The sequence below is a fragment of the Narcine bancroftii genome, chromosome 1 (assembly GCF_036971445.1).
Source record: "Narcine bancroftii isolate sNarBan1 chromosome 1, sNarBan1.hap1, whole genome shotgun sequence".
NCBI lineage: Eukaryota > Metazoa > Chordata > Chondrichthyes > Torpediniformes > Narcinidae > Narcine > Narcine bancroftii.
Genome location: NC_091469.1, coordinates 328,388,135 through 328,404,930, shown reverse-complemented (window position 1 = coordinate 328,404,930; position 16,796 = coordinate 328,388,135). Strand labels below are relative to the sequence as shown.

General features: G+C 44.0%; 2 long non-coding RNA genes across 4 annotated transcripts in view; one reads left to right on the top strand and one right to left on the bottom strand.

The window, feature by feature from the left end:
• LOC138752078 (uncharacterized) overlaps positions 1-940 on the bottom strand; it is a 126,897-nt gene extending 125,957 nt beyond the window's left edge. For 2 of the 3 annotated variants that reach the window (XR_011350360.1, XR_011350355.1), the window contains exon 1: positions 704-811. This is a non-coding gene — a long non-coding RNA (uncharacterized lncRNA). Of the gene's footprint in view, positions 1-703; positions 812-854 lie in introns of those variants that run through there. The other variant, XR_011350366.1, reaches the window with a different exon arrangement.
• The window catches only part of LOC138752067 (uncharacterized), a 109,967-nt gene that overhangs the window by 91,099 nt on the left and 2,072 nt on the right, over positions 1-16,796 (top strand). The window contains exon 3 of the long non-coding RNA XR_011350352.1: positions 10,057-10,253. This is a non-coding gene — a long non-coding RNA (uncharacterized lncRNA). The remainder of the gene's footprint in view (positions 1-10,056; positions 10,254-16,796) is intronic.

Sequence of the window (16,796 nt, the reverse complement as noted above, 5' to 3'; positions counted from 1 at the left end):
AATATATTTGTAGGATCAAAGGTCAGGGAATTAGTACATGATTACAGTAAAAGGACGGAAATGCTGGAGGAACTCTGCAGGTCTCACAGCGTTATGAGCCCTTCTTCAAGGTATGAATTAAAAACTAGGCAGGCGTCTGAATAAAAGGCTGGGGGGGGGAAAGAATGGGCAGGGGATGGAGCACAGACCAATAGACAAAATGTGCTATTTGGACATGGTCATCTTATCTATGAGACATCGTTGCTGTGGGTGAGGTTCCCTACCAGGATTGTGGTGTCCAATCCACCCAGTTATAAGGACCAAAGAGAAGACAGCACAACGTCAGCACCAGAGACCAGGATCGGGGTTCAAATGACCGTCCGTAAGGAGTTGGTACATTCTCCTACATGTCTGCATGGGTTTTCCCCGGGGGCTCTGATGTCCTCCCACTGGTTAATTGGCCAGCATGGATCATGGGCCAAAATGGGCTGTTACCATGCTGCATGTCAAAATGTTTAAAACAATTTGAAATAAATACAAAATTCTTGATTAATGTCTGAGGCATTTTAAATTCTACACTTGCTAACAAAACAGTGATGGCAATGTGTTTCATAGGAAGGAATGGAAAACATCCACTGAATGGTGTTAATAGCATAATTTGGCACTCTTCTACTGCCTCTCTGTTAAGCAAGATATTTTCACAATTCTTAAAAATGAAACTCACCAGGAGCTTGTGACAGTAAATGTTTCACCCCGTGAGAATATCCTGTTTCACAATCTGTTAGAACACGAAGAGTGGGTGATTAAAATGTTGATGCATAATTCTTCAGGGAGGCAGCTCCCAAATCACAAGCAAGAGAATGCGAGCAGTTCACCTGTGCTGAAGCAACACCTTCTTCGACGTCATTCATTCATGCTCCACATGCCTGCGGTCAGAGGGAGTCCACACTTTCTGATCTCCATGCCCAACTCTGCATGGACATAATGGGAAGACTGTACAAAATGAGAATGAATGGTCATCCTCATCTTTCAAAACTGTGCTCAGCTATGAAAGGATCTTGGGGTCCAAATCCATACATCTGTCAAGGCCGCCGCACAGGTTGATAGGATAGTTAGGAAGGCTTATGGGATACTGGCCTTTATTAGTTGGGGGATTGTTGCAGCTCTATAAATCTCAGGATTTATTGATCACTTAGAATATTGTGCTCTGTTCTGGTCACCTCATTACAGGAAGGATATGGAAGCTATGGAGAGGGTGCAGAGGAGATTTGCCAGGATGTTGCCTGGATTGTAAAATTTGTCTTATGAGGCAAGGTGAGCACAGCTGGGACTTTTCTCTTTGGAGCGTAGAAGGATGAGGGGTGACTTAAGGCCTATGAGAGGACAACCAGTACTTGGATGGGAGTAGCAAAATTTAGAGAGACCACAGGGGTAAGTTTTTTTCCCCCCCCACACAGAGAGTTGCCAGTAGGGGGGGGGGTGGTGGGGGAGGAAGCGGGAACAATAGAGCATTTAAGACACTTAAATAGGCAGATGGATATAAGAAAAAAAGAGTTGTACTGTGTTGTAATGAAAATAACTACTGAGGTGATTTTGAACACACCAGCAAGTCTATATCAAGCATGGCTGAGTGGTCATTCCCTTGTCTCTGAATCAGATCAGGCCAGATTCCAGAGACTTGAACACTAAATCTGGGCTGACACTTTAGGTGCCACTCAGGATGTGTTGTACTCTGAGGGGTTTTTCTTTCAATGAGATACTCAGCAGTTGGTTTTTCTGGGATGTAGTCAGGGAAGAATTGTGGAATGGAAGAATTGAATGGAAGAATTGTGGCTGTGTCTCCAAGTAACCTGATCAATGTTCATTTCTCCTCTGAGGTGGCTAAAATAAGTTGGTTATTAACCCATTGTTTCTTTGAGATGCCTTGCCCTCTGCATTTTCATTTACTACCTTACACCAAAGGCAGCAGAGTGGTGAGCGATGCTTATGGTAGTTGTTTGCACATTACCTACCTCGGCTGCACCATTTCCTCAGATGCAAGGATCGACAACGAGATAGACAACAGACTCGCCAAGGCAAATAGCGCCTTTGGAAGACTACACAAAAGAGTCTGGAAAAACAACCAACTGAAAAACCTCACAAAGATAAGCATTAACAGAGCCGTTGTCATACCCACACTCCTGTTCGGCTCTGAATCATGGGTCCTCTACCGGCATCACCTACGGCTCCTAGAACGCTTCCACCAGCGTTGTCTCCACTCTATCCTCAACATCCATTGGAGCGCTTTCATCCCTAACGTCGAAGTACTCGAGATGGCAGAGGTCGACAGCATCGAGTCCACGCTGCTGAAGATCCAGCTGCGCTGGGTGGGTCACGTCTCCAGAATGGAGGACCATCACCTTCCCAAGATCGTGTTATATGGCGAGCTCTCCACTGGCCACCGTGACAGAGGTGCACCAAAGAAAAGGTACAAGGACTGCCTAAAGAAATCTCTTGGTGCCTGCCACATTGACCACCGCCAGTGGGCTGATAGCGCCTCAAACCGTGCATCTTGGCGCCTCACAGTATGGCGGGCAGCAACCTCCTTTGAAGAAGACCGCAGAGCCCACCTCACTGACAAAAGGCAAAGGAGGAAAAACCCAACACCCAACCCACCAACCAATTTTCCCCTGCAACCGCGTCTGCCTGTCCCGCATCGGACTTGTCAGCCACAAACGAGCCTGCAGCTGACGTGGACATTTACCCCCTCCATAAATCTTCGTCCGCGAAGCCAAGCCAAAGAAAGACAGAGAAGGTATATTTGGCTCAGAGGGGATACTGACTGGGGTGATTTGCAAAGGCAGAGCTGAAGATGTGGAAGATTGGCAAGCAAGGATTCCTTCGGAAAAAGATCAAAGTTTGAAGTTGAGATTTATTGTCAGAAAGCATACATGTCATCACATACAACCCTGAGATTCTTTTTCCTGCAGCCAAGGCTGAATTTCTACTTATTGATAGTACAAAAAACCTGTACTCAAGAAAAGATGGGTTTACAAGGAAAGGTATGTAAAGTGACTGACTGTGCAATACAGAAAATAAATATTCAACAATAAATAAAATACAAAGTAAGAGTCTTTAAATGAGTCCCTGATTGAGTTTGCTTTTGAGGAGTCTGATGGTGGAAGGGGAGCAGCTGTTCCTGAACCTGGTGGGTGTGAGTCTTGTGGCACCTCTACCTCTTTCCTGATGGCAGCAGTGAGAACAGAGCATGTGCTGGGTGGTGTGGATCCTTGATGCCCTCTGATTTTCTCAATGGTGGGGATAGTTTAGCCTGTGCTGAGTCCACTACCTTTTGCAGGCCATTCTGATCAGAGGGATTGGTGTCCCCATAGCAGGCAGTGATGCAGTGGTCAGCATGAAGGGTTAAGAGAGGATTTCACAGGACCATAAAAGCAGCAGATACCTCCCTTCCTCACCTGCATCAATGTGATAGAGTGGGGTCATTGTTTAGAGAGGGCTCACAAAATCAGTGAGGACACTTATCACCTCACACGCATCATCTGCCAGCTACTTCTGACAGGAAAGAGATATTGAAGTATTAGAGCTAGAACCACCAGGCTGAGGAATACCTTCTTCCCACGGGTGGTGATACTGCTGAATAACTGACGAACAGCTGGAACAACTCTGAGACTCCACTATTTGTTAATATTTATTTAAAATATGTGTATACATGTACTGGACTTGTCTGCATGTGCGTTATGTCTGTATGGGGGTTTGCACCATTTTGCACTGTGGACTGAAGGACGTTATTTTGTCGGGTTGTACTGCGCATTCAAATGACAAATAAAATTGAACTTAATAAGAGGTATGTTGTATTGTCAGAGGAGAATAGGAAGGGTCTGTGTCCCTTAGCTGAAAATTCAATCCATAGATTTCGAGTAACTGGTAGAAGCATTGAAGATTTTGCTCCTCCCTTATACCAGTGGTTTTGTAATTCACTTGCTGAAAGGAAGCAGGAATTATTATCAAATTGGATGCATTCACCTTGTAACCTTTAGAAGAGGGATTCTTCGGAATAGATCTTTGTTGATGCTCCCATCCAGCACATGCTCTGTTCTCATTGCTCCCATCCAAGCTGAAGATGCCCACAGTTCAACGATTATGTGGAAATAATGTACACAATTGGCTGTACATCATCTGGGACATCCTGAGAAGAGCAAGACTCTTACACATTGTCCCACAGTTTGCAAGTGCTGTAATGCAGTTCATTATCTATCAGCCAAGCCTAGATTCTTGTGAAAGAATCCTTCAAGATTTCACTGATCAGGTTAAGGCAGAATCTACAACAAATAGAATCCAACCTCTGGGAATGTTACTATAGTCTCCTGAAATGTTAGCTTGCTTTTTAAATAGACCTCTTCCATTACAGGACTCTGGTGTAACCTAACGGGCTTATGTTCAGCTGCCAGCAGCCTTACCTCTGAAATACTCTCTCAGACATTCTATAATTGGATGATACAAATTAAGTCAGTGAACAGGGAATTTTACTAAGTGCTTCTATACAGGCACAGAGGCATATGCAAAGCAAACAAAGAAATTGTGGTTACATCATATCCTGGAAATCTTGAACTGATAGCCCACATTTCATTGCAGCTGAATTTGAAATCCAAATTGTACATCTTAAGGTCGGAACCTTGTGATGATTGAATGGAAAAAGGATAAAATAGTTGATAACTTAATAGCTGAAATATCAAAGTCACCAAAGCCTCTTGCAAATTCTGATTCTGCATTTTAGCAAGTTATAAACTCTATGTCTCACTGAGAGAAGTTGTTCCCATGTAATTAAATTTGTCACTGGAAGATTTCAATTGGCCCCTCATGTGATGAGCAAATAAGGGGCTAAAGAGTGACATGGGGGAGGGGGGAAGCTTGTTGATGGAGTCAATGACCGCTTTGTACTTAGTGAAGGGGCCCAGCTGTGGATTCACTAATCAAACCCTCAACCACATCCTTATTACCTTGAGACTTACCCACTCCTGTTCACTCTCCCTCATTCGGCAAACTTGAGGCCACTTAAATAATACAATATAAAAGCATGAATTGGCCATAAGAATGTCCGTCATTCAAAAAGATCAATGGCTGATTAACTTACCTACCTGCCTTTTCTCCTGAACCCTTAATTCCCCTACCCTACAAAAGTCTACCTCACTGTTTGTTAACTATATTTAATGAGGCTGCCTCTACTGCTTCCTTGAGCAGAGAATTCCAGATTCATTCAGTTCCTTCTGATCACTGTCCTAAATCTACTATCCCAAAACCCTGATGCTATATCCCATTGTTTGTTGAACCCAGTTTAAACAACTTTCCTACCTCTATCATATCTATCTTTTTCATAGGTTTCTGTAAGAATTTTTCAAGTTTTAAATTTAAACACAGCTTGATAATAGGCTCTTTTGGTCCATGACCCAGTGTCAGAGCACCCAGACATGGGGAGAATGTGCAAACTCCACACAGAGAGCAGCAAATTCAAACCCTGCTCACTGGTGCTGAATAGCATTGCAATAGCAATGAGCCTGACTGTGCCACCCTTCCATCCTACTGAATTCCATTTAGTCCCAGGTGGCTCAATATCTGCCACCCAAGGTTATAACGGGCAATGTTCTGTTTTTCCAAACATCCCCACTCCCTCCCAAAGCTCCACTGGACCTGGATGAAGCTACATTTCATTTTTTGATATTCACTGTGCAAGGCCTCTGTGACTCCAGCATGTTTGGTTGTGGTGATGTGGGACCCTTTGGGATCCAAAGAAACAATACAGCACCCTTTCAGTGCAACACTGAGGAAGCAAAATGGAGTCAATCCTTGGCATAGGGAGGTCGACTCCAGGTGTCTCCATCCCAAAGGTAACAAATGCTACCAACTGAGCTTCAGAGGATGCCACCAGAGGAAGTGTTATGTGAGTAGGATATCACAGTTGGTAAAGGAGAGATGGCATCATTTAACAAGGCTTTTAAATTAATGCTGGGTCCAGCCAGAACACCTTGGGAAAAGCTGCCCGAGTTGATGAAAATGTGTTTTTGTTGACCTTCAGACCAGAGATTTTTTTTTTCCAAACCACCTCCACTGCATTTTGCTCACTTGTTCATTTCAGTGTACAGTCCTGTCACTACCGGTATGGAACAAATCATTTCCATTTGGATAGAACCAGTGCAGGCTGTGTAAACACAGCCTCTGCTTCCCATGCTGGTATTTACTATGTCAACATTTTAGTCCACGTTGTTAGAATAATCTTGATTTAACATTTTTAAATGTATTTGCAGTTTGGTGCCAGCTATGTTCCAGTGGGACATTCTGGGTCAGAAGATTGTCAATTCAAGCCCAAATCCAGGGAATGACGCACAAAGTATTGGTGAACATTCCAGGAAATATGTGATTTGTATGATAGACTGCAAGTAAAGGTTTTTCTTGGCGTTGGCTGACCACAGTTGTAGCACTCAGCTCAGAGTTGGAAGTTTGTGAATTCATGAATTATTTCATGGAGTGCGAGAAGTCGATTTAGACTGGAGCTTCAATGCAGAATTGAGGGGACGCTGCACAAGTAAAGATGGACTCTCTTGATTGAGCTTCTCTCCCCTCTCTTGAGGAGCTACAACTTTACTAAGACTCTACTCGAAGAATATTGGGTGATTTTAAAATACAATCCTGCAACCACAGGTCTACGTGCAAGATGGCAGCGTCTTTGTTCGGCAGTGGCCACGAAGGGTTGCATACACCAGGACACCAAAAATGGGGAGAACACTCCCCCTTCCACCTCCACTGAGGAGATGACCCTACAGGACTATGTTCATGGCAGAAGACCAGCGAGGAACACCCCAGGAGTCTGTGCCACTGCAGAAGCTGCAGGAGTACTGAAGGAACTCTTTCTCATACCATAAAGGGAGCTGGCCAACACTAAATGATTCTTTGTCTGCCTCACATCAAGAAGGCAATTTCATGTAATATTACATGCTCCATACATGGCACGAAAGGAACTTTGAATCTTGAAAGAGTTCTCTTTCCTAGTCAGTAGGTAATTTTCAACCAAAATCTAAATCAGGTGATGGGATAACTTAGTTTGCTGTTTGTGGGAACTCACCATGTACCAACTGTCTGCTGCACTTCCCACGTTGAAAGAGTGGTAAGTCTTATACTGTGTGATGGAACATGGTCTTGCAGGTAGGAACCTCACTGGACTGCTCAGGCTGTCCCACCTCTAACCTGATAACTCCTTCCTGTAGTTTTCCAATAAAGGCTGAGCCCTAGTCTCCTCCCTCAATACCAGCCTTGAATCCAGGCCAGAAGCATGTATTTAATGTGCTGGATGATTCAGGAAATGAAGGCCTTTAATCTCTTGCTTTGTGTATGCTTGTGGCTATTGATCACACTATATACCCTATGTGGAAAAAAAACCTATGTCCTGAGATCAATACTCTTATCAATGATCAATGCTCAATACATTTTGCACTTAATGTCAGTGAGACATTACCTCCAGCCATGACAGCCTTTTGCATGCTTGGAAACAGATGTCAGAGGGCCTTCCCAAGAGTGAACCCATGGAAGTTACTGGGCAGGGTGTTCTCTCTGAAGTAAAGAAGTCCCCCATTGTTGTTACCCTTCATGCTTCTAGGTTCAAGGCAGGTTTAATTTAGGAATTATGGCATGCAGCAAAAGACCAATTATTCCATCGTTTGTGATTCAACTTTGAATGAGGCACCATCTCCTGCTTTTACTCTAAGGCCCAGCAATTTGCTGTCTTTCCCCAAAGCATGTGAAATTCCCTTTTGTAAAATTGTAGTTGATTTTTTTTTCAATTGTCAAAGGTTATTACTTATAATTAAAATGATTTCCAAAATAAATACTCAATGTGGGATGAGGATTGATCTTTTTCTGTACAACAAAGCCCTTGATAATGTTCTTGTGAAATAATAACTAGTAAATTATCAACTGCTCATATTTACTGAGTAACCGGTATACATATTGCAAAAGTTGGCATCCTTCATAATCCTGCTGATCAAGATGTTACTTGAAAACACCAAATGTACCAATTAGGTCAACACTGTTTTCACAAACCTTTCATTTATTTAGAATGTGCCCAGCAACAGTAAAATATGTGAGGATTGGCTCACACAGAGAGTGGTAGGAGTGCCAGCCGAAGTAATGAATCTGGCCTGAATTTTTTTTATATTTAAGTAAAATATGAACAGGGACATAGATGGGAGGGGTATGGAATGGGTGCAGGTCAATAGAACCTGGCAGAATAACAGTTCAGAAGGGCCTGTTTTCTCTGCTGTCATGACCTATGGCTCTATGATTCTAAGAATACCAATTCCTTTGAAAAATAGAATTGAAAATATACGTTGAGGCCAAGCATTAAAGGTACAGCAGTTCCTAAATCAAAGCCATTGATGAATATGTTCAATGTGCAATTTCACATTTCACTTTTCTGCTGCAAAGCCCCACCTGTGCCAAGAGCCAACTTCCCATTTATTATCAGTCAGCCAATTATGAATAGGAGTGGAAGCTGGTGACTTTTGGATGATTCATTAGACTGACCTTGTGTAAAACATTAGACAAAATATTGAGAACACAGGTGGTGTTTACAGGAAGTAAGGAAGCATATCAAGGATGAATTTAAATGTTGGAATGATTCACAGCTTTCCACTAATAATGTGCAATTATTGAACAAAAATTTTCTTTTCATTTGCTTAAGGAAAGGCAGATAAGTCAGACTTAGACAGAAGTCAATTACCTTTGATTGAATGTCCACTAACATTTGTGGGCTGCACAGTTAATATAGTGGTTAGCACCAGCGATCGGGGCCAGATTTGAATCCTGTGCTGTATGTAAGGAGTTTGTACATTCTCCCCGTGGGTTTTGTCTGGGTGCTTTCGTTTCCTCCCACTGTCAAAATGTACCAGAGGTGCAGGTTAATGGGGTGTAAATCGGTTGGCATGGATTCATGGGACGGAGTGGCCTGTTACTGTGCTGCGTATCTGAATAAAAAAACATCTAAACATTCTCCTTGTTTTGATTTCTCTCACTCCTCAGATCTCTAAATATTTGATTGTACTCCTTGTGGAAAATTCTGAGCAAAGTTAAATTGTTTGACATATTTGCATGAAATATCATTATCAACTACATTGACAAGAATATTCACTCAATTTGACAGAAGTTAGCAGGTTCAGTAAAACACCAGGCTCAGGAGCAGATAAATACACACTTATTCAGGATTATTATAAGGCCTTTATTTTGTTTATCTTTTAACATTACCCAATGACTATTCAATTGTTACTGACAGTTACCAGCACCAGAGGACATGTCATAAAAATGCAGCAGAGGGCCATTTCAGCCATTAGACCACAAGATGCAAGCCATTTGGCCTGTCAAGTTCTCACCACCATTCCATCATGAAGCTGATTCATTCTTCGACTCAGCCCCACTCCCCTGCCTCTATGATACCCCGACTATTAATCTCTGCTATAGCAGGTGACACCCAGTCACCTGCTTTAGCAAATTCCAGAGGTTCACCACTCTCTGGCTAAAGAGATTCACCCACACCCACATCCCTGTTTTAAATGGGCGCCCTTCATTCCTGAGGTTGTGCCCCCTTGTTCCAGACTCCCCTACCAGGAGAAACAACTTTGCCACATCTATTCCGTCCAGCCATTTCAACACTCAAAATGCTTCTATGAGGTTTCCCTCTCATTCTGCAGAACTCTAATGAGTACAGTTCAAGAGATGTCAAAAGTTCTGATGCGTCTTAAAAGTGCATCAGAGGGCCGTTTCCACCATTAGTTCCCATCCAGAGGCCACTTCTATCTTCAACTGCATGGTTTCTTCTCATCTCCTTTCCTTTTTTATTCTAGTTTTCCTGTTTATCTTTCAATTTTCCTCCAATTCTCTCCTCCACTCATGATCCTACATCAGTCCCTCACTGCCCCTTGAACACTGGTTAAATTCAGCTCAGATCCACAATGGCCTGTCAACCGAGAGGAATAATGAACTTGCCTGTGCTGTCTAATTATACTCAAATTAACCACCAACCCATACATTTTGCAGGGTGGAAGGAGGAAACCCACTCAGACATGGCTACAACATTCAAACTCCTTACAGATGACATCAGATTCAAACCTGGGTCGCTGGTGCTGTCATAGCATCTCGCCACCCCCTTTGTTATTGAACAGACTTGCTGCAACCAGGATCGCTCCCAGAAATGCTAAGAGAATATCTTCCAGAAAAGGTCATTCTTTTGTAAGGTGAGTTTTCTATTATCTTTTAACATTCTCAGAGATCACTCCCAGATTCCCCCACACACCATCCCATGATTGGAATTCATTCTCTGCAGACATCCTTCCTAGTTGTTCCACTACGGCAGCAGTGTGGCACAGCTGCAGCAGCTACTCCAGACCTGTTATTTTGTTGAAAATTTATTAAGTAAGAAATTTAAGAAAATGTTAGATACATAGATAGGAAATATGATTTAGATAGCCTGTTTAGAATAAAAGAAAACACCTTCATGAAGACCTGAAGGAGCTGCGTGACCTGGGACTGCTCTGCAGATTTGGCCTCAAGACTTCAGGCTTGAGTAGGTTGCGGAGCTAACGGGGAGTCTTGGGAGTGCAGAGCTGGCAAGGAGCTGAAGCTAAGGTCCCGGGCCTGCTCCATGGATTAGGCCAAAAAGTCTCAGGGTGACATAGACCCTCAGGAGCCACCAATGGGGAGCTGCCAAGGTTGGGAGGCCAAAGGAAGTAACCAAGGCCTACTTCCCAGTAGGTCGCGGAGCTTATGCAGAGCCTCGAGAAGCTGCCTACGGGGAGCTGAAGGGAGCAACTGGCAGGGAGCTGACGGTAGCTGTTGGAGGCAGGGAGAGAGGGGCGCTTGGAAGAGGAGGCAATGCAAGAGATGGAGGAAGTGTGGCAAGTAGGCAGGGCCATGTACCAGGCTGAGAGAAAACCCCTATTGACAAGCCCTACCATCCATACTACTTACCAACATGTACTCACTGGACAACAAGATGGATTACATCCATCTCCAGAGATCTGCACAGCTCGAGTACAGGAACTGCTTCATTTTCATCTTCACCATAAGATGGCTTAGCGACAGGGTCTCAGACACTGCTGTTTAGCTGGACAGTCTCACTGATTCAGGCTGACAGGGACACTGTGCCGTGTGGCAAAGCCCACGGCAGGGGATTGTGCATTTACATCAATATGGTGCAAGGACACCATTGTGGTCATCAGACCCTGTTCACTGCTCATGGAACTTGTGGCTGTCAGATGCAGATCATTCCATCTATTGCAGGAATTCACCATGATCCATACAGTCGGCATGTATGCCAAGAAATCGCTCACTGAACTGTGTGGGGCCATTAATGAACTACAGAACGCACACCCTGGTAGTCTGCTCATCATGGCTGGGGATTTCAATCATGCAAACCTCAAAACTGTGCTTCCAAAATTCTATTAGTATGTGGACTTTGCAACGAGGGGCAAGCACACTAGACCTTGTGCACACAGACTATAGGGCAGAGCCCCACCCCCACCTTGGGAACTCAGACCACATTTCTAAAATGCTAATCCCACCATACAGACCGCTCGTCAGATGCTCCAGACCAGCCACGAAGCAGGTAAAGACCCCTGGCCGGCAGGAGCCATCTCCACCCTTCAGGATTGCTTGGAGACCACTGACTGACACATTTAAGGAGGAAGCAATAGACAGGGATCACATCAAGTTAGGGGAGTACACAGCATCAGTGATCCGCTAAATTAGCAAGTGCACTGATGACATCACCATGCCCAAGACCATCACTACTCTCCCCAACCAGAAGCCTTGAATAGCTGCAGAGATGCAAGTGCTGTTGAAGAACGGTGTCTCTGCCTTCAGAGTGGGCGACAAAGCAGTCTTGGCCAACGCAAGAGCCAAACTGTCCAAGGCCATCAGGGAGGCAAAGAGGGCTCATGCCCAGAGGATTCAGTGTCACTTCCGGGACATCTGTGACATATGGCGCATGAGGGAGGGCACCTGGGCCATCACCAACCACCTGTGCTAGCGAATATCTCCCTCTCAGTTGTTTTGAATGACTTCTATGTGTGCTTAGAGGTGAAAAATGATGTGGAGGCAAGGAAGTCCACACCACCCCCATACGAGCAGGCACTACATCTCCCGAGGGCTGAAGTGAGAAGGATGCTGCTCAAGGTCAACCCTCGCAAGGCTGCGGAACAAGATAACAGCACTGGCAGGGTTCTCAGAAGATGTGCAGACCAACTAGCTGACGTCCTCACAGAAATCAGCATCTCCTTGAGCAGCACCATTGTACCAACGTGGTTCAAAGTGGTACAAGAAGAAGCCATCAGTGTCCTGTCTCAACAACTAATGTCCTGTTGCACTCATGTCCACTCTCATGAAGTGCTTTGAGAGGCTAGTCATGGAGCACATCAAGACCCAGCTGTCCCCTTCATTGGACCCCCTGCAGATTGCATACCATCCAAACCGATCTACAGATGACACCATTGCCACCATGCTCCACCTAGCCCTTACCGATCTGGAAAATAAGGAATTCCTATGCAGTTCATAGACTTCAGCTCAGCATTCAACACCATCCTACCACAGCACCTGATTAGAAAGCTGAACTTGCTGGGCCTAAACACCTTCCTCTGTAACTGGATCCTTTACTTCCTGACTGGAAGACCTGTCAGTCCAGATTGGAAATAGCATGTCCAACACCATTACAATGAGCACGGGGGTCCCCAGGGCTGCATGCTCAGCCCACTACCGCTTACCCTGCTGACCCATGGTTGTGCAGCGAGACAGTTCTAATCACATCATCAAGTTCGCTGACGACATGACTGTGGTGGGGCTCATCAGCAAGAATGATGAGTCAACTTACAGAGAGTAGGTGCAATCACTAACAGACTGGTGCAGAGACAACAACTTACACCTGAACACCAACAAAACAAAGGAGATGGTGGCTGACTTCAGGAGAGCCTGGGGAAATCACTCTGCTTACCATCGATGGCTCCACTGTCAAAGTAGTCAAGAGCACCAAATTCCTTGGCATGCACCTGGCACAGGATCACTCCTTGTCCCCCAACACCAAATCCATTGCCAAGAAGGCCCATCAACACTTACTTCCTTGAGAGGCTGAGGGAAGTCCAACTTCCATCCTCACTATATTCTATAGAAGATGAATTGAGAGCATCTCCTGTAATTGCATCACTGTCTGCTTCTGGAACTGCACCATCTCAGAATGCAAGTCCCTGTGGCAGATATTAAGGACCGCTGAGGGGATTATTGGGGTCTCTCCTTTTTCCTGCCATGATGGACATTTATAATGGCCGTTGTTTGCGGAAAGCTATAAACATGGTGAAGGACTCTACACACCCCTTTGGGAGGAGGTACCGAAGGGACCAGATTACAAAACAGCTTTATCCCCCAAGCCGTGAGGCTTCTGAACTCTGGGGTACACAGGGCTAGCAGATGTAACATGATATTTATAAGTGATATGTTAATTTTAAAAATGTTTCTGAAATAATTTATCCATATAAACAAGATCCACAGTCCGGAGAAACACTACCTCGTTTTTCATTGAACACTGCAATGTTTATGGTATGAACAACAAATAATCGTGACTTGACATTAGCCAGCTGCTACCCCACAGTGGTTAGTAAGCTGAGGCAGCAGCAGAGCACAAGGGCAGAGACCGCACGTGCTCAGCTTTTTCCAATGGAGGACCCATCCATGTGACCAGCGAGAACCAATTGTGTGACAGCCTCACTTATGGGCAGATCTAACCCTTGATTGACTTCTAACTGGGCTCCAGCCAGACTGGTCACATGACTCTGCAATCTACACTCCTACCAGATTCCATACGGAGAGGTCACATGACCCTCCACCATCCACACTACAATGGGCAAATCAATAGCTCTGTGGTACCCCCATACCACTGGAGCACCAGTGCTGCTTACCTTGCCCTCTGATCTACTCACTACCTGCCTATGACTGTGGGGCTTGGTATGTCAAAAACACAGTTTACAAATTTGCTGATACCACAGCAGTGAGGTGTATAAAAAGGAGTGATAAGTCAGCATACAGGAGGGAGTTGAAAACCTGGCTGAATGGTGCAACAACATCTCACTTAATATCACCAAAACCAAGGAGCTGATTGTAGACTTTAGGAGTGAAAACCAGAGGTGGAGAGGGTGAGCAAATTTACAATTTTGGAATCATCATTTTGGAGGACCTTTCCTGGAAACTGCATTCTAATGTCATTGTGAAGAAAACATGTCAGTGCTTCTACTTCTTCAGGAGTTTGAGGAAAGTAGGGATAACAATCGGAAACCTTGGCAAACTTCTACAGAACTTCTAAAGTGTCCTGACCGGCTGTACCACGGCCTAGTATGGAGGCACCAATACCCTTGAACAAAGCCCTGCAAAAGGTAGTGGACACGGTCCAGGACGGAACAGGTAAAGCTCTCCCCACCATCAAGAAAATCTACATGGAATGCTGCCGTTGGAGAGCAGCAACAATCATCAAGGATCCACACCACCCAGTACACTGACTGTTCTCACTGAAGGCATCAGGAAAGAGGTGTCACAAAACTTGCACCACCAGGTTCAGGAACAGCTGCTACCCCTCCCCCATCAGACTCCTCAACAACAAACTCAATCAGGGACTCATTTAAAGACTTTTTCACATCATTTATTACAGAATATTTATTTTTTCTGTATTGCACTGTTTGTTTACATTTCTTTCTTTGTTTACATCTCTTTGTATTCGCATCTTATTTCTTGAGCAGAGTTTATACTTAACAATAAGTAGAAATTCTACCTGGCCCACAAAGAATCCCAGGGTTCTAATGTCATGCATTTGAACTTTGAAAATGACTGGTATTATCCCACTCGATGCCCAACATACAGATTTTCATTGTAAAGTAAGTATTTTCTTCCCACACAAAACTTTTGAGGAGACCGATCGCTTCAAGGGCTGATTCATTGCAAGATACACATGATGGATAATTTCAGGATATCTAGATGAATATGTGACCAGTATTTAACACCTTCATATTAGAATTCTAGTCTTCCAAGCAGAGGAGGGGAGTTGGAAACACCTGCTAAAGCAACTCACGCAGCATATATGCAGAGATCACCACATAACTCAAGAATGTGGCCACAGGAATGTTAGCTGGCTACACTTTCAGGATGGTTTTGTTTAGATGCATCATTTTAAAGCACTGGGTTTGATATCAGAAATTCCCCAAATTCCCCAAAATATACTTAATTAATAACTCTGGATTTTAGACTGATAGCACAGAAAATTCTTTGCATGCTATTTCATGTTTTTGGCATTTCTGCTTATCAGTAAATTAAGTGAGTGTCATACATATAACATCATAGAAACAGGCTCTTTGGTCCATTATTGACCACAACCATACATTTCTACTTCAATTCTATTCACCTTCTCACTAACAACTACCAGACTCTTCTATTCTCTCGAGAGGTCATTCACAATGGCTCACATTTTTTGTGATACTGGAGGAAACTGGGGGACCCAGAGGAATCTTCCACACAGTCAAAAGGAGAATATGCCAGCTCCACACAGGAATGAACCTGGTTTACAGACACTAAGGCATTGGTTTTACCAACCACATCACCCACAGAGTGTGGTAAGGCCGCTCGATATTTGTGGTGCTGAAGAATGTGAAATGTTGGACACATAAATTTTACATTGAATGAAAAACCACAGTGATTTTAGTTTTTAAGAGCTCAACAGGAATGGCAGATGTGGACTGGATATAATATTCTATTTCACTGGACGATGAGTAAAATGAGAATGGGTGGCACAGTTACATAGCAGTTAGCACAGGGCATTCTCCCAGTGTCTCTATGGGTTTTCCTCAGGGGCTCTGGTTTCCTCCCACACTTCAAAAACATGGTGGTTGCAGGTTAATTTGGGTGTAACTGGGTGGCACGGGTTTAAATAACCAGAGATGGTGTCTACCACGCTGCAAATTAATATATATATATTTTTTTAATCCAAGGTCTTTATTCTGTGTCACCTAGAATGGTGGGAAATAGTCAGCAGCGCAATTATGTCATCGATTTCACAGGTTGTTAAGGGAAGAGAATTGTATCTGCAGGGCATGATGGTAAATAGCAGTGGCATCTAGTTCATCGTCCATCAAGATACATTTTGTGATAATAAAATGGAGATCGGATAGGAACATAGAAAATGGAATAAACTATTCAGCTCTCCAAGCTTATTCCTAACCAATCAAATTATGCTGGCCTGAAGTTCATTAATTGTTTTTATATAAAAGTTTAATTTATTTTTTTTTTTAATTTAGACATACTGAAGAATAACAGGCCTTTCAGCCCACGAATCCGTGCCGCCCAATTTACACCCAATTAACCTACAACCCCTGTATGTTTCGAATGTTGGGAGAAAACCGGAGCCCCTGGGGAAAACCCACACAGACACGGGAGAACTCCTTACAGACAGTGCAGGATTTGAACCTCAGTTCAGATTGTTGGCATTGTAACAGTGTCCTATGAATTCTTCTCATCAACTCAGAAAGCAAATAATAAGACAACTGAATTCAATTTAAAAAGTTAGACATTCAGCAAAGTAACAGGCCCTTCCTGTCCCTAAGCCCATGCCTGTCAATTACACCCAATTGATCTACAACCACCTTTCAGGGTGGGAGGAAACTAGAGCACCCAGAGGAAGCCTACCCAGATAGGGAGAATGTACAAACTCCTTATAGACAGCGTGGGATTTTAACCTTGGTCTCGATAGCTGG